Below are 19,274 nucleotides of genomic sequence, written 5' to 3' on the forward strand. Positions count from 1 at the left end.
ATGAATTCGAGCAAACAGAAGGCGCGCAGCGACCTCCAGTAGTCGCTCCGAGAGGTCGCTCCAGGCTTCGGGAGCGACCTGGAGGGGTCGCTGGGAGACGTCGCTTCGGGTCTCTCTTCGCGAATGACCTCGCTGTGTCGCTCCGGTCACGTAACTCCCAGCTGGAGCGACCTCATGGTGTCGCTCTGGCCAAGTCGCTCTCGTGCCTCCGAGCGATGGAGACGCGAGCGACATCGGGGTGTCGCTCTGGCCAAGTCGCTCTGAAAGGGTGTCACAGCGACTTCACGGTGTCGCTCCGGTGAGGTCGCTCCCATGCACTGCTCGTCCAATGATCACTTTTATCACCTCTTTTGAGCTCCAAATGCACCCAAATGTCTCCAAGAACTCCATGTGGTACTCCAATACCTGATAAGGACTCATGTATGCAAAATGCAACCTAAACATGGCTAAATCCTAGTCTATATGATCAAAATGCACATGGGTGAATGGATAAGACAATGGAAATATGCAAGATATCACACGACATTCTTTTGACCAAGCACAATTTGTCGCGGAAAGACACTCATACTTGTATTTTGCGGAGATTTGGATGTTAACTTCGTCGTAACCGTTTTCGACCCCAACAGCAGTCGTCAGTAAATGTAATGAAGTACTGATAGTTTCCTCTAGCATTTATACTGACTAGTCCACATACATCAGTATGTATAAGTTCCAATAAGTCTTTGGCTCTTTCACCGCGTCCAGTAAAAGATGCCTTAGCCATTTTACCCAATAAATAGGATTCACATTTTTCATATGATTCACAATCAAAGGAGCTCAAAAGTCTATCACTATGAAGCTTTTGAATATGTTTCTCATTTATGTGGCCCAAATGACAATGCCAAAGAAAATTGCGATTCATGTTGTCAGACTTCAATATTTTGGTACTGATATTATAGACATGCACGCTTTGGTCTAGAATATAAAGTCCATTCTCTAATGGACCGCTACCATAAAAGATATCATTACGATCAAAAGAACAATACTTGTTTTTGATCGAAAACTGAAATCCTTCCAAATCCAAACAAGGAATGAAAATAATATTCCTACTTATAGCAGGTACATAGTAGCAATTCTTAAGTTCTAAAACCAAACCTGAAGGTAAAGACAAGTGAAATGTTCTCACAGCTAAAGCAGCTACTCTTGCTCCATTTCCCAAGCGTAGGCCTACTTGTCCTTTATCCAAAATTCTATGGTTGCTTAGGCCATTCATATTCATACAAATATGAGCACCACAGACGATATCCAATACCCAAGAAGTAGAGCCAGAAGTAGTAACATTTACTTCTATAACAAAAAATATCCCTAGACGATGTTTCAAAAGTCTTTTTCTTTTTCAGATCTTCCAAGTAGGATTTAAACTTAGGAGAAGGATCAAGCTGGTTAGGATTCGCAATCCAGCTTGGCTTATCATTTCCTTAAAGTTTTACACTCTTGTTTGAGAACAATTCTCGGGTTTCAATACCATTGGAGGAAATTTGATTCATTCAATATGTCCTTCTCAAGGGCATATCACAATGAAAGTGAGTTGTGAGGAGTTAACTTTTTTGGAATTGAAGAATAACAAATATTGATATGATGTTTAGGAATTAGAGAAATCTCAACAATTAAGAAAACTCATATTATATTCAAAACTTTTTCCTCAAATGAATCTAATAATCCAAGACCCATATTTCACTAGAACCCGAGTGAGCTTTGGCTCATCGCCCGAATGTTTAGCTATTTAGGTAAGCAACACTTGGCTAATTATATCCAATATAATTATCGGTTGTCAAACGACATCTTATGTCTTCTCCAACCTATGTCTCTAAGCCCAAAACCGTTTTGATAGCTTAGTCAAGTGAACCAATCTTATATTCATATGGTAACTGTTACCATCTACTTCACTAATATAATTACAAATACCTTGTTTTGGCAAGCCCATCTTACAACGAAACGAGCCTTGATAGTTGATAAGATTGGGTAGACATCAAAAATATTGAAATTAATTGAGGAACAAATTTTAATTCAAATTTAATTTATATTTAAAAATTTATATCTTATATAAAATATAAATATAACTAACACATATCTAATATGTATTTAACTGAATTATAAATAATAAAATTAACTTTAATCTACTTAAAATTATTAATTATCATTTAAATAATCTTAACGTTATTAGTAGAATCTAATCAAATTAGATTTCTAATTCAATAAAAGATTAAAGTGATTGAACCAAACCAATCTTATAAACCAAGTAAACAATTCATTGTTTTAATTGGTCTTTACACATCTCATGTGTATTAGGTTAATTTAAAACCAGGCATTCAAACATTACAATAATACAATTGTCTCTATAGATTAATTATATGTACACATGAACTATACGTATAGAAGACGCATGGTCATCACATAATTTCATGACATCCCTTTACTATTAAAACAGAAGCAAAAAATAAGAGTAACCTTTAATTCAATATTTATTTACATGAGTGTCATACTGATGTGGTGGTCTGAGAATCCTTCTCAGCCATTTTTTGAAAAAACCATTTCCTAACTAGATTTATTACAGCTTGTGCCATTTGTAAGACAATTTATGTATGTTAATATAAACTAAGATACGATCCTCTTATTTATACGATCCTCTTATTTATCGGACGTATATTAATTAGGGGAAATGAAAACGTTCATGTTTACATATGATTTTTTCGTATATATTCTTTCCACTATACACATTGTCACGAACATACTGCATATATGGTTTACATATAAACTAATTAGAATTTAGAAAGTTGTTTTTGATTACTGCCCACCTATAAAAAATCTCACTTCTTCATCCCATGTATAATACATTAATAAACCTGCTGAGACCAAGAAATCATCAAAGAAGCATTTTAATTAGAGCTTCATCTGTATGACTGACTAAAAAATAACATATATATATATTTAACCTCAAATATCGACAGAAACATTGTGGTTTAAACTTATTTACATATAATATGGTTCAACAATGACTATTAAACTCAGATATCAATGTAAGAGATTTTTCATCCCCCAATATATTAGAAACGTACGAAACATCTACTATCAAAATAAGCTGATTCTACATGTCCTTGACAAAACTCGAACTTCCGGATGGACACATGAATAGTTAGGGGATCATAGTCGTTTTTTTTAATATTGGAACATTTTTCTTTTTGTAGTTTTTGTATAATATTTTTTTTTTAACTCTGTGCGTACTATTAGTATAGTATTTAGATCAAAAATAATAATGATTAATATTTCCTAAGAATTTTATAGTATCGAATTTAAACGTTTTTTGTTTAAAAGGAAAAGAAAAGAATGTAAACGTTAAGTGCGTCAATTTAAAATGATATTAATTGTGTTTTTACTATTGAAACACGGTGATTGGGATTTTTCAAAATTCATCAGTTCATATCATCTATAGCGTGAATGGGGACTTTGACTAACAAAGGAGGAAAGGAAGTACTCATAAAGTCTATTCTAATGGTTCTACCTACTTACGTAATGTCAACTCTGCTCCTACCACTAGAGACTTGTCAAAACTTAGCTAGTGTCATTGCACAGTTTTGGTAGAGCTCGAACCTTCCTAAAAGGGATATACATTGGGTAAAATGGGAAAATCTCTGCAAGCCAAGAGTGGAGGGAGGAATTGGATTCAGGATGATCCATGAATTTAATCTGGCCCTACTAGGCAAACAGTTATGGCGCTTGGTACAATACCCAGATTCTTTGGTAGCTAGAGTCCTAAGAGGAAAATACTTCAGATGTAGCACGCCCTTGCGGCTAAACAAGACAGATAGACCTTCATATGGATGGACGAGTATAATGGCAGCGAAACCACTAATGCTATTAGGGATCAGACAAAAAGTACATTCCTGAAATGAGATTAGAGCTTGGGAAGACCACTGGATACCGACAATACCAGCAAGACAAGCTAGGCCAATAGCACAAGCGGTCCATCCGATGATGTCAGTTCACGATTTTACGATAAAGGATCCAAAAACATGGAACTCGGAGATGCTTGAAAATTATGTAAACCATGAAGATATCCCTTTGATTCAATCATTGGTCATCAGCCAAGAATATCAATGATGTTAGGAGTTTTCAAGGCTCCTAAGACAAATGTTGTAGTATAGTGATTGTCGAACCAGTTCTGAGGGATATCAAAGCACTGAGAATGCAAGTACTCACTTAATCTAAGTGCAACCAATGATTTAGATGAGTTTTAAGCTATGACTAAAACTAGAAAGCAATAACAGAATGATACTTCTTGACTAAGGGAAAAGAGAACTCATGGGCATAGGGATTAGACCTTGGGTGATCAAGTATCGAACTAAGGATGGCAAATGATCAATCAAACTATCAACCTTAAGCCTAAACACAATTCTAAGCAAGCTCTATGTCTAGATGAATGCTCATTTGCTAACATATCTCAAACATCAAATGTCTTTGGTTGAATAATATGAAAGCAATCATTACGAACAAGTCTATTAGCTATCTTAGCATCTTTAACAACAAATGTCTTTGGCAAAGTATACTAAAAGCCTAGGAGAGTTGTCTCAGGCATTTCATCAAACACCTTTTGGGTGGGAAATGCCTATTGATCAACTTTTGAGTGGCCAACTCAGAAGATGCATTATGAATACTCTACTAGCAAGGAACAAGAATGATCTACACTAAAACATCCTAGAACTAACCTAATCACCCTTGATCTCCCTAACCCATGAATTCAAAAGGTGATTACTCACTAATCTCCATGATTCCTCTTAAACCCATATTGGATTTCAGATTAATCATGTAGAGAAATAGATAAGAAATCAACAAGAACACAAGAACATAACAATCAAAATCCAAGAGATGAACTTCTCAAGAGAGTTTTTGTGTATTTCTTCATAGATCCAAAGATGATCTGCCTGGTGGCTACAAAAGATGTTTAAAACATAGGTTTTTCCAAGTGCAAAACGTCCAAAATAAATTGCAAAAAGGCCCTCGGGAAATCATGATTTTCGGCAGCAAAGTAACGCGGAGCGACTTGCAGGTGTCGCTCCGGGAAGTCGCTCCAAGGCCGATTTTTGGTTTCTTCGGGTGAGAGGTCGCGAGCGACTTTGGTGTGTCGCTCCAACGGGTCGCTCTGGATCGGGAGCGACCTTGGTAGGTCGCTCTGAGAGGTCGCTCCAGGGTCATCTAAGACGGTTCGGAGTAACGAGAACGCGAGCGACTTCATGGCGTCGCTTTAGGAAGGTCGCTCTGAGAGGTGGGACACAGCGACTTCGTGATGTCGCTCCGGGAGGTCGCTCCCATGCTCTGCTCGTTTAATGATCACCTATTTCACCTCCTTCGAGCTCCAAATGCATCCAAATGTCCCTAAGAACTCCATGTGGCACTCCAGTACCTAATAGAGACTCATGTATGCAAAATGCAACCTAAACATGTCTAAATCCTAATCTCTATGATGAAAATGCACATGGATGAATGGATAAAACAATGCAAATATGCAAGATATCAACTCCCCCAAACTTGTTCTTTTACTTGTCCACAAGTGAACTTTCTAGAACTCATAGGGAGAGAGGTTTGAAGGTGAGAGCTCATAGCCAAAAGAAACACACAAAGCACTCAAATCAACATCTAAATTCAGCATTAGTACATCCTCTCTTATTATACTCTAGCTTCTCTAGGCCTATTCAACTCTTTTCATCCCTACACTCATCATCATGCATTCACACATGCAAATCAGCCAACTCTCAAGTTCATTAAGCATAGCATCAAGTGAATTCTTGCAAATGGTCAGTTGGTCCAAGTCATTGGTTGGGTAAGGGAAGGCTTTTATTCAAGTGATTCAAGAGGTTCGAAACATAAAATCTTTAAGGTGGTTTACTCTCGAAACAAGTAGCCTTGACATTGCACATAATATATCTAAGAAAGGGATCAACTCATGCATACAATGCTCAATCTCCATTGTTCTACCCTTTTCCCAAACATACAATTACACAATCATTCTCAAATGTCAAACCCAACTCACATCTCTCACCAAAAGATCCTAAGAACATTAACTCCTTCTCTTTGAAATCTACAAGGGATTTTTCACAACCTCAAAACATTACTTAGCTCCTAACAACTTTGCTAGCCCCCTTTTTCTTTCTTTTTCTTTTCTTTTTTTTTTTTTTTTTTTTTTTTTAAATGGGGGCCAAGACTTTTCATAACTTGAGCTAGAGGTTTTTTTTACTTATCCCAGTAAGACAATTCACTTAAACACAAAGAGTTATTTCTTTTCCTTTTTCATTGCTCCCAAATCATAATCACAACTCTCACCCCCCCCCCTATAGCTAGACAATAGAGTGCCCAATCTAGCAAGAATGAAGATCAAGCATTGTCGTTCCCGATACTCTCAACATTATGCACATGTAAGACTTTCCGAAGAAGGCCTCACTCATCAAACAATGAAAGCTTAAAAGGAGGGAAAGGTTTTGGGAGTGGTCTACCACTAGAGTTTGTCAGAATAAGATTGGCATAAAGGATGTGACAACTCAGGTGTGTATAGCCATGACTCAGTACACAAGGGACCATGAGCAAGAAGCATTAAGTTCGTTCAGTTCAAATAAGGTTGTAGTTGGCTTCAAAGACTGAGTTTCAGCAATCAACAAGTTTCAGGAAGAGTCTTCAAGGCTCGAAGCATACAAGTGTTTTTGAGAGGTGCATAAGCTATTCAGGTGCAAAGTAATGTTCTTTACAAGGCATTTCAAATCATTGCTCCCAATGCAAGTAAATGCAACCTATATGCTCTAGACTCTCCTAGAAATGCCAATGATGCAAACTAAATGAATTTTTTTTTTTTATGCAAATATATATGTATAATGCAATGCATGAGACTCAAAATCATCAAAGCAAACGTGATCAAATACTTGGTACCTCCCCCAAACTTAAATGACACAGTCTCTGTGTTGTCAAGGAGAGAGAGATACCCAAAAAGAGAAAACTAATATGCAAAAACGAAATGGTATATACAAGGGAAAGTAGTGGGTTACCTTCTATGGAGAATGAGTAGAGGGAGATGCTCCCTCCTCGTCGTCCTCAGGTGGTAACTCTTCAAGGTGCTCATCAGTAAGAGTGCCCATCTCTTCAATGTAGAAGGCTTGCCCGAACACAGTTGGTTTCTTCATTTTCTCCTTGATGTCAAAGTGGAGAACATGCCCTTTACCCAAATGGAGATCAATCGTGCCCTCTTTCACCTTAACAATTGCTCCTGCTGTAGCTAAGAATGGCCTTCCAAGAATCAATGGGTCCTGAGCCTCCTCACCCATCTCAAGCACCACAAAATCTGTAGGTATCTCATACCTTCCAATCTTCACAGGTAGGTCCTCTAAGATGCCCACAGGGTACTTCACTGAACGATCAGCTAACACCAGAGAGAGTTTACACTTCTTGTACTGAGTGAATCCAAGCTTCTTTGCAACAGACAAAGGCATCACGCTGACACTAGCTCCCAAATCGCAGAGACATTTCTCAAATACCATAGGTCCAAGAGCACAAGGTAGTGTGAAGCATCCTGGATCCTCTAACTTCTCTGGAACATCAAGCCTTTGGATGATGGCACTGCACTCATGGGTAAGAATCATCATGCTTTCCATTTCCTTCTTCTTTGCAGCTACAACATCTTTCAGGAACTTGTTGTATTGAGGAATCAACATGAAAGCATCGATGATGGGCATTGCAACCTGAGCTTCACTCATTTGCTTGTCAAACAAAGCCTTGTACTTCTCTAGCAGCTGCCTCTTGAATCTACCAGGGAATGGTAGTTTGGGTTCATAGGGAGGAGGAACAAAAGAATTCTCACTTGCTGGAGCAAGAACTTCACCATCCTTCACTGTTTTCTTCTCTTCCCCAACCTTTCCTTTACCCTTGGCTTCCACAATCTTCTCCAAGATTTCATCATTGATTTTCTCATCAACAATCACCACTTCATCATCTAAGTTGATGGCCACCTCCTCACCTAGTTTCTCAGCATCCCTGGTGAGGGTTGTAGGAGGTAACTGCTTACCACTCCTAAGGGTGATAGCTTTGGCCTCCTTGGGGTTTTGGTCAGATTTTCCAGGTAGAGATCCTTGCTGGCGAGTCTGGTGAGTGTTCATGGAAGCAAACTGATTCTCTAAATTCTTGACTGTAGAAGCAAGATGTGAGAACTTGTTGTTGAGCTCATTGTAGCTCCCATCAATCTTGGAATGAAGGTTCTTCAACTCATAACCAACATGCTTCTCACTTCTAGTCTGAGACTCCAAGATTTGTTTCAGCAGGGTGTCAGTGCTGCTCTCTTGAGGAGCAGAGGAACCAGATGAGGGGTTTTGATGAGGTTGATAGCTGCCTTGCTGGTTGTTTCGAGGCGGATAACCACTCTGTTGGTTGTTGGGATAGGATTTCTGTTGGTAGTTGTTGTACTGAAAGTTGGGCTCTTTTTTGTACCAGCTACCATTGTTGTTGATGAAACACAGCTCTTCCTGACCTTCCAAACCCTCAACCTCATGGACAACAGGTGGTGTATCTTGGCTTGGGTTACCAACAAAGTGCAGCTGCTCTTGTGTGGCTTTATCAGCAAGGAGGATGTCTATCTTATCCTGTAGAGCTTTCAACTCCTTCCTCGTCTGCTTATCATCTGTTCGACTGCTTCTGTCGTGGTCTCCACTGTAGACTGCATCACTCTTTACCATGTTGTCAACCAGCTCCTCTGCATCTTCCTCAGTTCTCCCCAAGAAGAACCCATTGCTAGCTGTATCCAGTCTGGCCCTGTACTTAGGAAGAGCACCACGGTAGAATGTGCTCAGCAAGCTCTCCTTAGAGAAACCATGGTGTGGGCATTGAGCTTGGTAGCCCTTGAATCTCTCCCAGGCTTCACTGAATCCTTCCAAGTTCTTCTGTTGGAAACTGGAGATCTCATTTCTCAGCTTAGCAGTTCTTGAGGATGAGAAGAATTTCTCCAAGAATGCTCTCTTGCACTCATCCCAAGTGGTGATAGAGTCGCTGGGTAGAGACTTCTCCCACTGACGTGCCTTATCCCCCAAAGAGAAAGGGAATAGCTTGAGCTTTAAGGCATCTTCGGACACACCATTGGTTTTTGACAACCCACAGTAGCTGTCGAACCTATCCAAGTGATCAAATGGGTCCTCCAGAGCCAAGCCATGATACTTGTTGTTCTCGATCACGTTGAGGAGTCCTGACTTGACCTCAAAGTTGTTGGCTGCCACAGCTGGTGCTCGGATTCCGAATCTATGACCATGTATGTTGGGGCGGTCGTAAGTGCCAATGGGTCGAGCTGCCCGCGGTTGGTGTTCTGCCCCTTGCGGTGGATCTGCCATATCAATATCCAAGTGGGCCTGGTGTTCTTCTTCTCTTCTAGCTCTAGCACACTCCCTCTCAAAAGCTCTGATGTCTGCTACTATTGGAACTAGGTTTGATGGACCCCTGCTCCTCAAGTTCATACACCTGAAAGTGAAAGGTAGGTGAAGAAGAAGAATCAGTAACAAAACAAAATTAAAATGACTTAGTCTCAAGCAAGTGACTAAATCTCAATGTTTAAATCTACTCAGAATTTGGCAACGGCGCCAATTTGATGTTAGGAGTTTTCAAGGCTCCTAAGACAAATGTTGTAGTATAGTGATTGTCGAACCAGTTCTGAGGGATATCAAAGCACTGAGAATGCAAGTACTCACTTAATCTAAGTGCAACCAATGATTTAGATGGGTTTTAAGCTATGACTAAAACTAGAAAGCAATAACAGAATGATACTTCTTGACTAAGGGAAAAGAGAACTCATGGGCATAGGGATTAGACCTTGGGTGATCAAGTATCGAACTAAGGATGGCAAATGATCAATCAAACTATCAACCTTAAGCCTAGACACAATTCTAAGCAAGCTCTATGTCTAGATGAATGCTCATTTGCTAACATATCTCAAACATCAAATGTCTTTGGTTGAATAATATGAAAGCAATCATTACTAACAAGTCTATTAGCTATCTTAGCATCTTTAACAACAAATGTCTTTGGCAAAGTATACTAAAAGCCTAGGAGAGTTGTCTCAGGCATTTCATCAAACACCTTTTGGGTGGGAAATGCCTATTGATCAACTTTTGAGTGGCCAACTCAGAAGATGCATTATGAATACTCTACTAGCAAGGAACAAGAATGATCTACACTAAAACATCCTAGAACTAACCTAATCACCCTTGATCTCCCTAACCCATGAATTCAAAAGGTGATTACTCACTAATCTCCATGATTCCTCTTAAACCCATATTGGATTTCAGATTAATCATGTAGAGAAATAGATAAGAAATCAACAAGAACACAAGAACATAACAATCAAAATCCAAGAGATGAACTTCTCAAGAGAGTTTTTGTGTATTTCTCAATAGATCCAAAGATGGTCTGCCTGGTGGCTACAAAAGATGTTTAAAACATAGGTTTTTCCAAGTGCAAAACGTCCAAATAAATTGCAAAAAGGCCCTCGGGAAATCATGATTTTCGGCAGCAAAGTAACGCGGAGCGACTTGCAGGTGTCGCTCCGGGAAGTCGCTCCAAGGCCGATTTTTGGTGTCTCCGGGTGAGAGGTCGCGAGCGACTTTGGTGTGTCGCTCCAACAGGTCGCTCTGGATCGGGAGCGACCTTGGTAGGTCGCTCTGAGAGGTCGCTCCAGGGTCATCTAAGACGGTTCGGAGTAACGAGAACGCGAGCGACTTCATGGCGTCGCTTTAGGAAGGTCGCTCTGAGAGGTGGGACACAGCGACTTTGTGATGTCGCTCCGGGAGGTCGCTCCCATGCTCTGCTCGTTTAATGATCACCTATTTCACCTCCTTCGAGCTCCAAATGCATCCAAATGTCCCTAAGAACTCCATGTGGCACTCCAGTACCTAATAGAGACTCATGTATGCAAAATGCAACCTAAACATGTCTAAATCCTAATCTCTATGATGAAAATGCACATGGATGAATAGATAAAACAATGCAAATATGCAAGATATCAATCAACGGGATAAATATTATTGGAGTTTTACTAAGAGTGGGATGTAAACTGTTAAATCAGGGTATTAGGTAGCAAGAAACATCCTCAACAGAGAAACAGTGGACACCCAGGGGGAACCGAGCATCACAAAACTCCAAGCCTCTGCTTGGAGGATACAAGCTCCACCAAAGCTAAAACATTTTATCTGGCAAACAATCTCTGGACAACTAGCAGTAACAAGTAACCTAGCACATCGTCATATATGATGTGACAATTATTTCCCTAGATGTGGAACAGATGATGAAACTATAAATCATGTCATCTTTGAGTGTCCACCAGCATTACAGACATGGGCACATGCAGCAACCCCAACTCCACCAATAATTTTTCCCACCGCGAGTCACTACGCGAATGTCGACAATCTTTTTTGGAGGAAAAACGATATTGAAGACCCTGAGCTGGTTAAAGATCCATATCCCTGGATTATGTGGTATTTGGAAAGCGAGGAATGATAAACTATTCAGAGGAATAGACAGAGACCCTTTGGATTCTAACATAAAAACAGTTTCAATGAATCTCTCCCAGGCACGACTACCAATGTCCGGCCACCTAACCTTGGTTTTTTTAAAAATCTCCACGGCACCTACAACTCTCCACCGCAAGAAAAGAAGAGCCCCGCCGCAACCACCTTTCTCCAATGACCTAATTCTCAGCAAATCAAAATCTACTCCGATCAGTTGATAGATCTCGAGATGGTGCTTCACCTACTGTGTCTTCCCCCTCGAGGAAACCCCTCATACCCAAGAAACACAGAAGATAAGGAAACAGAGCTTGGAGATTTTCAGCAGTGCAAAGAACTAAGAGCTTAAACTAGACAGCTTCTTCTCTCAGGGTTACTAGCATTTTACCTCAGTTTGAGGATCTTCTTGGCAAAGTCAAGAACTACTGTAGCTTCTACAAGAGAGTATGCGCATAGATACTCAAGAATGGAGAAAGGAAAATGGCCCTCGAACTCAGCTAAACCAGAGCGCAGACGTCCGATTCAGATCCCCCAGAATGATAACTCAATGTTGATAGAAGACAACAAACTCACCTTGATAGGTAGAGTAACAAACCCGACAGTCCAGAAGACTCAATGGGTAGTAGAATGGCTCTTGCAGTACTGGAGCGTGGAAGGAGAACTCACAGGAAGAGAGTTGGGACCAGAGCTCTTCCAGATCCGATTCAACTCAGAAGAGGCCCTCCAAACGGTTCTCAAGAAAGGCCCCTACCATTACAAACGATGGATGATATTGCTTCAGAGATGGGAACCAGTGATTTCCAATTCCTTCCCAAGAAAGATAGCGTTTTGGATCAGATTTCACGGCCTCCAGCTTCACTTCTGGACTAACATTACACTAGACACTATTGGAAAAGAGTTGGGCCCAGTCCTGGACAAGGATGCAAACCATGGAAGAGTCCGGGTTCATATAGATGGTCTGAACAAGCTAGAAATGTGTCTCCCTATTGAGCTTCCATCAGGAGAGATCATTACAGTGGATCTGGAATACGAAAAGCTCGAAAAACACTGTTTTGTTTGCTTTTCTCTTAACCATGAGAAGGAAAACTGCCCTCTGAATAGGGATAATTCAAAACCGCAAGTAGTCTCGCAAGGTATCAGCCAACAAAATACCCTAAGAAAGCTAGAAGATCATCACCGCAGACACGATGCTAGAAGAGAAGATGCTTACACATCCAGAGACAGAGGACGGGATTCTCGAGAACAAGGGTACAGTCATAAATCGGTTCATTCTAGGATACAAGAACCCTTCAGAGGAAGATACCAATTAGAGGATAGATCAAGAAGACTACCCTCCAGAGATAGGGATCAAAGAAGCTATGAAGAGCAAAGAGGAGGAAGAGACAAGTTCCCAGAGAGAGACCAATCCTCCCACCATAGCTTCCCTTCGCAGAGGTTTCAGTCCCCAATCAGAAGGACCCCCAGGGGTTCCTCTCCCTCTCTCAGAAGTCGCAATGATCGACGTGCTCACAATGAAAGTCAGAAATCTCAAAGCTCACGTACACCCCCTCCTCGGCCTACAAGAGAGGGGATGACTTTCTCAGGCGTTCCGGAGCAGGTAGAGGGTAACAGCCGTTCCAGGGAAAGAGTGTCAGCGCTAGAAAGAATTGAAGACAGAAGTAATATCTCAGCAGGAAGAGTTCCAGCGTTGGAAAGATTGGAACAACCCGGGGAAGCTGACATCCCATTGTCATATAGAGTCTCTGCTCTTGAGAGAATTGAAGAGCCTCTGGAAGATCAGCAAAGACCAACGGGTCTCTCGAATTCACTACTCGCAAGACTTCAGGATGTAGAGGTAGTATACGAGGAGGAAGAGCACCACAGCCCTATAACAGGGGAAGGGTCATCGAGGAGACTAATGAACTCCACAAGTCCAGCGATCCAACATAAAGCGGTAAGGTCTCCTGTGGCTCTTAGATTGGGGTCTCCTTCAGCCACTGGAAAGAGGAAAAATCCCCCGCGGGCTGCGACAAAGAAGGGAACTCAGGCAAGACAACAAGCTCAGGGTAAAGCTACAACAAAGGTGACAGGAGCAACAAGAACTAGAGGCATCAGAAGCCCCCTTCAAGGGGCTAGAGCGTCCAAACAGCTAGCGGCAAGATGGCCAACAGCTCGTAAGAGATTATGTGTGGACAAAAACGCTCAACCTCAAGATTTACCTTTGAATAAGGAAGATGGAGCACAAACATCAAAAAATGGAAAAGGAACCAGCAGGGGTAGGATGGATTTTCAAAATCCATCAAACCATATTCCTTAGCTGTTTTGAGTTGGAACTGTCAAGGATTGGGGGGAGACTTGACAGTTCCTAGACTCCGGGAGATGAAGCGTGTTCATGCACCGGATATTTTGTATTTAATGGAGACAAAGAATCAGACTGAATTTGTAATTTCCAAACAGGTTTCTCCAGATTATAAACAACATTGCATTATCCCTCCTTTGGGCCTAAGTGGAGGCTTAGCCCTCCTGTGGAAGAGCGACATAGACCTTACAGTGCTCAAGACATCCTCCAACTTTATTGACACAAGGATTGTCTACAAAAGGAAAGCTTTCTACATGACCTTCATCTATGGGGCGCCACAACAGGAGAACAAGGCTGCATTTTGGGAGGAAATCTCGAGCTTGGGCCAGGACAGAGATGAGGCTTGGACATTAACGGGTGATTTCAATGACATACTGGATAACTCCGAGAAGTCGGGAGGTCCAGCAAGATGTGAAGGAACTTTTATTCCTTTTAGAAGCTTTGTCTCAAATAATGGGCTTTGGGATGTTAAACACACTGGGAACCCACTATCATGGAGAGGCAAACGGCATACTCATGATATCAAATCACGCTTGGACAAAACACTTGCAAATGTGGAGTGGTTTGACATGTTCCCGTCTGGAAGTTGCAACTACCTCAGATTTGAGGGCTCGGATCACCGACCGCTAGTGACCTATCTATAATCTCATAAAGCCAAGAAGAGAACCCCCTTCCGGTATGATAGAAGACTAAACGAGATTGAAGAAGCGAGGAAACAAGGCTTTGAGGAGGAGGTTGATTTTAAAATCTCAAGGTGTAGACATGAGATCATTAGATGGGCAAAAATGCAGAAGGAGGTCACGGCCAAGGAGGTATTACAGAAACAAATAGAGCTAGAAGAGGAGTTGTCAGCGGAAAAGCCAAACACCAGCAAGATAGCAACCCTCACCGAGGATCTCAGCAAAGCGTACAAGGCGGAGGAGCTCTTTTGGAGACAGAGAAGTAGAATCATGTGGCTGCAAGAAGGAGATAAAAATAGTGCCTTTTTCCATGCAGTGACAAGAGTACGGCAGGCGCGGAACAGGATCACTGTCATTGAAAATTCTGAGGGTTTCCCGGTCCATGAGGAGGAGGAAGTAGGAGCAGTCTTTGTGGAATTTTACCAGAAGCTCTTCACTACCAATGGGAGCACAAATTACCGAACAGTAGAGGAAACCATTTCAGAGCGAATCACGACTGAGATGAACGACAGGCTCTGTCAAATTCCGGATGAAGAAGAAGTAAGGAGGGCCACCTTTGCTATTAATGCGCAAAAGGCACCCGGAGCAGATGGCTTTTCTGCAAGTTTTTACCAATCTTTTTGGATGATGTTGGGGGCAGACATTTACCGGGAGATCCAGAATTTCTTCATAACAGGAGCTATGAACCCAAAGATTAACGAGACTTATGTCTGTTTGATCCCAAAAACCATGGCTCCACAATCAGCAGCGGAGTATCGCCCAATTGCCCTCTGCACCGTCCGGTACAAAATCATCGCGAAGATCCTTACACTGCGCCTGCAAGGTATACTACCAGAGCTGATCTCAGAGCATCAATCAGCTTTCGTCCCAGGTAGAGCTATCTCGGATAATGTGTTAATCACACACGAAACCCTCCATTACCTGAAGAATTCAGGGGCAAAGAAGCGATGCTCTATGGTCGTAAAAACCGACATGAGCAAGGCGTATGACAGGATAGAGTGGGGTTTCCTCAAAGAAGTGTTGAAGAGTCTCGGGTTTCGGGGGATTTGGATCCAGTGGGTGATGGAGTGTGTCACCTCAGTGACATATTCCTTTCTCATCCCAACACGAGGCCTCCGACAAGGAGATCCACTTTCCCCCTATCTATTCATACTCTGCACAGAGGTTCTATCTGGTCTATGCAAAAACGCCCAGCAAAATGGCAGCCTTGGAGGGCTTCAAGTGTCGCAGAAGAGCCCATATGTCAATCATCTACTCTTCGCCGATGATACGATGCTATTCTGTAAAACTAATGTGAAGAACTGCCGAGCTCTGCAAAATATTCTGTGCAGATATGAAAGAAGCTCAGGACAAAGCATTAACCTAGATAAGTCTACGATCACATTCTCTTTGAAGACTCCAGATAGCATCAGGTTAAGAGTAACATCCTCACTGGGAATCAACAAAGAGGGTGGTATGGGAAAGTACTTGGGGCTACCAGAGACTTTTGGAAGAAGGAAGTGTGATGTCTTCACGGGCATGGTGGATAATATTCGACAAAGGGCTCAATCTTGGCCAAACCGCTTCCTGTCAGGTGCTGGTAAGCATGTCATGCTGCAATCGGTTCTTACCTCCTTGCCAACATACCACATGTCGAGCTTCAAGATCCCGAGATCTTTGTGTAAGAGAATCCAGTCCATTCTCACAAGATTCTGGTGGGACAGTGCACCTGATAAGAGAAAGATTGCATGGGTTTCTTGGGACACTATGGCACAGCCTAAATATTTGGGAGGGTTAGGCTTCAAGAACATAGAAGACTACAACGATTCTCTCTTGGGAAAGCTTAGTTGGCGCATTGAAAGTAACCCACGGTGTCTCCTTGCTCAAGTACTAAAAGGAAAATACTTTCCAGTCAGCGCCTTCATGGAGAGTGGTGAGAAATCTGAATCTTCTCATGGTTGGACAAGCATTGTGGCGGGAATAGAGGTGTTAAAAAAAGGCTTGGGATTCATTGTTGGGAATGGAGAGGATATTAAAGTTTGGACCGACAAGTGGCTCTCCCCAATGATACCAGCGGCCCCTATAGGACCTCCAACTTACTCTAACCAACACCTACTTGTCTCAGACCTCCTAGATCAGCAAACCAAAGAGTGGGACCTGGATAGGATCCGTCTCCATCTACCTCAGTATGAGGAAGCAATCAGACTTATTATCCCAAGCACGCTAAAGCCCTTGGATAAACAAGTCTGGTTACCTGACGTTTCAGGATCTTACACAACTAAGTCAGGCTACAAAAGGATTTTTGAAGAAAAAAACGACTTGACCAATGATCAATTCAACTGGATGAAAACGGTCTGGAAGCTGCAAACATCACCAAAAATACGTCACTTTCTATGGAGAGCGCTTCACAACGCACTACCGGTAGGAACTCCTCTGGCTATTACAGGAATCACCTCTGAGTTGAAATGTAAAAGGTGTGGAGAGTTGGAAACGATATCTCATCTCTTACTGGACTGTCGTTTTGCTGCTGAAGTCTGGGCGAAAGCCCCCCTCGTAACACCGGGTGACAGAGTATCTACAAATGAACCGTTTAGAGATTGGCTGTCATCTCATGTTTCGATAGGCGTCCTCCCTCCTACAGGATTAACTTCATATCCATTAGTCCCATGGTTGCTATGGAATCTCTGGACAGCAAGAAACAAATTGATCTTTGAAGATAAAATCTTCCAAGTGGAGGACATCATCTCAAAAGCAGTGGTAGATGCTAGAGAATGGGAGAGGACTAACGTCAAGAAGGCAACGAAGAAGCAAATGGCAAAGCATACCGGTAAAAGACTCCCCTCGACTCCTTCTTGTTGGACTGATGGTGCGTGGAAAGAAACAGAGTTAGCAGGAGGAATGGGTTGGATTATCAAGAATGCAGCAGGGGAGGTGCTAGGCAGAGGAGCCGCCAGTCGATCCCACGTCAGTTCAGCACTGATGGCAGAAGCGCTGGCAATGCGCGAAGCTCTAAAGAAGGCTAAAGAGTTAGATCTTCAAAGCCTACAAGTATTCTCGGACTCTCAGGTCCTTATCACTACCCTATGTTCAGGGGGGGCATGAATGAGATTGCAAGAGTCCTTTCGGACATCAAGATCCTTGCCACTCTCTTCTGTCCAGTATCGTTTATCTTTATTCCCCGTATTGAAAACTCTCAGGCTGATACACTAGCTCGATCAAGCCTCTCTAGACTACTTAATGTTATTTGAACTGAAGTTTTATTAATGGAAGTAGTTTGTTTGACAAAAAAAAAAAGACAGAGACCCTTTGGAAACTGTCCGACATGCTGAATCAGAATGTCATGCTGAATCAGAATGCCATGCTTGGTTCGAAGCAAACATGAAACAAGAAGAACAGACAATTACAACAATCTCTGACCAGATAGCAAGTTCTGAGAGATACCTAATAGATGGCTCATGGACACATGACGCATTCTTCAGTGGTTATGGATGGACATGGAAAACCTCAGAAGGAACAACTCAGCTATTGGGAGCAAAAAATCAGCGACGAAGAATCTCACCACTTCATTCGGAACTTGATGCCCTTCTGTGGACGATGGAATGCATGCTTCAACTATCGACGTGTCAGGTTTTTTCAATATTTATTTACATGAGTACCATGCTGATGTGGCGGTTTGAGAATCCTTCTCAGCCATTTTTTGAAAAAACCATTTCCTAACTAGATTTATTACAGCTTGTGCCATTGGTAAGACAATTCATGTATGTTAATATAAACTAAGATACGATCCTCTTATTTATCGGACGTATATTAATTAGGGGAAATGAAAATGTTCATGTTTACATATGATTTTTTCGTATATATTCTTTCTACTATACACATTGTCACGAACATACTGCATTTAGAAAGTTGTTTTTGATTACTGCCCACCTATAAAAAATCTCACTTCTTCATCCCATGTATAATACATTGATAAACCTGCTGAGACCAAGAAATCATCAAAGAAGCATTTTAATTAGAGCTTCATCTGTATGACTGACTAAAAAGTAACATATATATATTTAACCTCAAATATCGACAGAAACATTGTGGTTTAAACTTATTTACATATAATATGGTTCAACAATGACTATTAAACTCAGATATCAATGTAAGAGATTTTTCATCCCCCAATATATTAGAAACGTACGAAACATCTACTATCAAAATAAGCTGATTCTACATGTCCTTGACAAAACTCGAACTTCCGGATGGACACATGAATAGTTAGGGGATCATAGTCGTTTTTTTAAGATTGGAACATTTTTCTTTTTGTAGTTTTTGTATAATATTTTTTTTTAAACTCTGTGCGTACTATTGGTATAGTATTTAGATCAAAAATAATAATGATTAATATTTCCTAAGAATTCTATAGTATCGAATTTAAACGTTTTTTGAACGTTAAGTGCGTCAATTTAAAATGATACTAATCGTGTTTTTACTATTGAAACACGGTGATTGGGATTTTTCAAAATTCATCAGTTCATATCATCTATAGCGTGAATGGGGACTTTGACTAACAAAGGAAGGAAAGGAAGTACTCATAAAGTCTATTCTAATGGTTCTACCTACTTACGTAATGTCAACTCTGCTCCTACCACTAGAGACTTGTCAAAACTGATACAAGACTTTTCAAGGGTCTAAGATCAAATCAATGTAGTATAAAAGATTGTCGAACCAATCATA

General features: G+C 41.3%; 1 non-coding gene across 1 annotated transcript; it reads left to right on the forward strand.

Moving 5' to 3' along the window:
• The first annotated feature begins 8,874 nt into the window (after nucleotides 1-8,874).
• LOC125590796 lies at nucleotides 8,875-8,981 on the forward strand. The gene has a single exon (XR_007326798.1). It is a non-coding gene; the product is annotated as a small nucleolar RNA R71 (small nucleolar RNA).
• Nucleotides 8,982-19,274: the final 10,293 nt, after the last annotated feature.

Source organism: Brassica napus, chromosome C7 (genome assembly GCF_020379485.1).
Source record: "Brassica napus cultivar Da-Ae chromosome C7, Da-Ae, whole genome shotgun sequence".
NCBI classification, from domain to species: Eukaryota; Viridiplantae; Streptophyta; class Magnoliopsida; order Brassicales; family Brassicaceae; genus Brassica; species Brassica napus.